Genomic DNA, 4726 nt, shown 5'->3' on the forward strand with positions numbered 1-4726 from the left:
CAAGCAAGCTTTGCTCGTCATGACTATCCAGATTGACCCTCACCTAGTTACAACAATGTAATGTAAATCATTGATGTGTTCGATCAGCAGAAAACAGGAAAATAATAACCATGAATAATAGCACTTACACGTAAGTTGGACAGGAAGATGTGAAAATGGTGTTTGTCTTCACTATAATCTTCACATGATGGGAATATATGCACGTAGTCCCTAACAACATTGAAAGCATTGTCTTTTAAACTGGGAATAAATGGAATGGGGTTCCAATCTGCAGGAATTGGCCGTCTCTGCAGTTGGGATAGGTCTTCAGCCAGTGGACTTGCTGTACTTTTTGCTGGAGTGGGATTTTTCTGTGGTACGGCTGGTGCTATGGCAAATGAAATCGGTATACCTTTTGCTGGAGTACAGGTCCTGTGTGGTGGGGCTAGTGGTGTGGCCAGTGAAGTATGGGTACAGTCTACTGGAGTCGGTCCTATGTTTTGTGTCACTGGTTGTACGGCCAATATAAGTGGGGCGCTGTCTGATTTCTCCGGCACCACCATGTTTTTCAAGGACTTTGCTGGTGCTCCTTCAGGTTCGTCAATCACCCTCTTCCTTTTTGATGTCTGATGCACAAAAACAACATTTGAGTGAAAAAACATGGTATGACGACAGATGGAATATGTATTGATAATGGATGGGCATAGCATCTCGAGTTATATGATGAGTAAACTAAGCAGATGGTGGTGCAACAAAGTAGAAGAAATGCAAGTCAACATATGCAAGATACGCGCAATCAATAAAACCTTGCCAAATTAGAACAAGCACCTTGATGGGTGAACAGGACAGGCCATCTGCCTTTGACTCCTCGAGGTTAGAATAGTCATTAGAATGATATTCTGAACAAGAATCAACAGGTGGGGAGCGTACGAGTTTCATTGCTTCCAAAATGGCACTCAATGCCTTGGTGCCAATTTTGTAAGTCATTGTAGTGTTCCACAATATTCTTCTGATGCGCGGATTCTGATATTCACTGTAATTGCGTATAATATCTGAGAACCATGAAAACATAAATAGTTGTGACATTATCTTTGTAATGCAGATGATATTCTAATATAGGGGCGCCCCTGTAAACACTTATGTGCTATCACTGGATTCTGATGAGAGAGCTCATGCGTGCTGTAATATCGTGCGTGCATTTATATAATCTGGCAAAAGTACACAAAAAAATAGGCTCCAGAAGTAAGGATAGCTGGCAGATGATAGGTTCATAATATACTGTATAGATAGTTTATTGCCAAACCATGATACCAAGAGCACACAACAACTAGGCAGATCATAGTGTACATAACAGGGGTACACCATAACCACGATATATAAATCGGGAAAGTGGAACTAGCTTGAAAATACGGTGTTGTATTGCCGCTAGTAATTGAAATCCTATTGATCGCGTACAAGCTAGCACTATCGAACATGGTAAAGAAGAGCAAGCAGATTTTGGATAATAAAATGTTGGTTGCGCAGTGCCCACACATGATGAACCAGAGCGCATTGAGAATGCAAATCCGAGCTGTCTCTTGACCATTTCAGGCGGTTGGATGAAGATCCTACGTCTCCTAACCCTTCTTCTTCCTCGTTTGTGATTCTTCCCATACAGAACAACGCACGGGCCGCCGGTCGAACCATCGGCCCCCACCGCCTGTGTTCCTCCACCACCCCCACACCCCACCTGCATCGAGTTTTCTTCGTTCGGCGAGGCCCCACAACCACCCGAGCCCCTTGGATCGCACCGACGAACTCCGGCGAGCTCTGAAAAATCGACGGACCCAATTTTGAAATTCAGTCTACTGTGATTTAACTAGTGTGGAATTAAAAGGTGAAAACCATAAGCATTGGGAGTATAGTGTTGAGCATGCCATGGCGGATCTGGAGGTGCAAACCGGACAAAGGCAACTTTGCAACCAAGACAAGAAATCAGAGTAAAGCAGTGGTGATCTATTTTCTTGCTGTGATAAATAAGTTGAGCAGATACGAAAGAGTACCGCCTCTGGTGCGGCGCCGTGTATGCATCTGGTGAGAATTTGACGGTGCTGCGGTAGCGATGGCTGTTGGCGGTGTGGAAGCAGATCTAGGAGGGTAGACGGTGGCGGCGGGGTGTGGTGGACGAGACGGTCGTAGGAGCGGCGCCAGCAAGGTGGACGACGGCTGGGATGAAGCGAGAGGACGGGATGCAAGGATCCCGGTCCGAAGGCGTGGATGAGAGAGGTCGATCTCTTGTAATGGACGGCGGCGTCGGGGTATCAGCTCCGGCATGGTGGAGGAGGACGGCGGTGGATAGGGTGGCGGACGGCGACGGACGGAGGAGGGTGGGGTGGAGAGGGTGTTTTGGCGCCCACGGAGTACGAATGGGGAAAAGGGAGGTAGAGAGGAAGGGGGGGAACCATGTAGTCAGGGCGCGCTTGTCTCAAATGCGAGGAAATTTACAAACTTAGCCCCCGTTTCAAATTTCTACTACGTACATCACAGCAACATTAGTCGGTTGGGGATAGGACGGTAATCTCGCATACACCGAATATTTGCCGACGAGAGTTTGTTTCTGGCGCCCACCGTGTATGAATATGAATCGGGGAGGGAGTCGATTTCGGCCGAGGGCACACTGTGTTTTGGCGCCCACCGTGTATGAATCCGGGTGAGAGGCGGTTACCTCACGTTTGGGTGCAATTACAAACCTACCCCTATCGAAACCTATAGAAATCCAGTAGATAGGCTTTGCGCGGCAGGAATAGGCAGTAGTGATTTCCATCTCGCAGACTTTGGTTTCGGGCAGTTACTGTGACTTTCCCCGCTTCGCTCAAATTTTGCACAGTGCACGTTTACCATGCCAACTCAATTCGAATCCCGTTTGTATTCTACTATTTTTTCGGGCGGGATCCATTCTCAATTGGAATTACATTCTATATACATCATTTTTTTACATATATACTTTCAAAAGCACAACACCATTTATACATAAATATGGTTTACAAATGGCATGATCTCAGATTCATAAGGTTGTATCCATCAATTTGGATTTTCAAATATTTGAAACCACTTTATGTTGAAATCCAATGTATGCATTCCTCGCTAACTGTCTCCAATTAATGTGTGTTTCATGCGGGTTTTTTTTAACTTCTCAAACATGTATAATGTGTTTCACACACACAACATATAGTGTAATCCCGTTTAGACACTAATTGCATATAAACCATGCATTGTTTGTAATTGAAGAATCTATGGATCACCAATATTGATAAACTATATAACATTACACGTGTGCCCAAATTCAAATGAATATGCATGTTTGATACACCAATTTGCATTATGATATTATCGATGTCGTGATCTCTAGTTTAAATATTTGAATCCCCTTTAATCCAGATATTCGTCTCATATAGCTATCACTCATGCTTATATAGGACTATCTCTCTGGACCTATACGCGTTCATCGTCTCTCAGGCATCTCTCGTGCTACCTGTATGTCGACAATGATCTTTTATCTTCGTAACACACTGACGGTACTCTCTCCATCGACCTTCATCACTCTATCTCTCTCTAAGTATATCTCGCTCCCTGCTATGTGTCTCTAGCTATGATTCTCCATGTGGAATCTCTTTCTCTCACACAAACACAAAACTTTGTCTCCCGGGGTCTCATTTCTCTCAACTATTCCCATGTGTGCCACTCGCACACCCCTCATACAGAGATGTCTTTCGCTCCTTAGATATGAGAACCTACGACTCTTCCTCTTCAATATCTCTTTCTCACACACAAACACAAACTCTGTCTCCCAGGGTCTCATATTTCTCCATTGTTCTCTTGTATGTCGCTCAAACACACCCTCTCTCCCTAGAGATATCTTGCGTTCCCTCATATGTCTCCCTAGAGATATCTTGCGTTCCCTCATATGTCTCTCTATCTCTCTCACACCCACACACATAACCCAACCTTCTGATCCACTCGACTCCTATCTCTAGCGCACACTAGCTAGGATCTTTATCTTTCTATTTATCTGTTTCTCCATCAACCTTCTATCTCTCCCTCACTCTTGATTCCTATCATGCACACTACATATGTTTCTCTCTACATGCATGCAGTCAAGTGCCCTCTCACACACATATATAACTTCACCCTTTGAACCACCCGACGGTCATCTCCGACACCCAAACTAACGGATGTCTCTCTAGCTAGCATCTCCATCTCTGTATCTATCTGTAGTTTCTCCGTCAAAATTTCTTTCTCGCACGGAGTCTTGCTTCCTATCACCCACACTATATATGTCTATCCATACATATGCATTTATAGGTTGATCTCTTTTGCACAATCGTTGCGCCTCACCCCATCTGCTCGCCATAGATGCATGCTCCAGCCCACGCCACTATCTCTTAAAGACAAAAACACATGCTCAATTGTCGGGCCTTCTTCCCTGCATTCTCACATGCATGCATATTGTCATACCGATCTGTCTCTCCCATGTCGTTGATCTTAGGACTTATGTCTTCTTTCTTTTATCTCGATCATGCACCCGCGCGCACACACACACATCCCACGTATACATGTATACCTCTCACACATGCACGTTCAAGGTCTCTATGTGTCCATACGTAGTTAATTACCCTCAATCCTAACGCCACATCGAATCGTTCTCCTCTTTTGTGCACATAACTTCCGCCTGGATGGGCAAAACACACACTCACACTTAACAATCTCC

This window comes from Triticum aestivum, chromosome 2B (genome assembly GCF_018294505.1).
Source record: "Triticum aestivum cultivar Chinese Spring chromosome 2B, IWGSC CS RefSeq v2.1, whole genome shotgun sequence".
In the NCBI taxonomy this organism is placed as follows: domain Eukaryota; kingdom Viridiplantae; phylum Streptophyta; class Magnoliopsida; order Poales; family Poaceae; genus Triticum; species Triticum aestivum.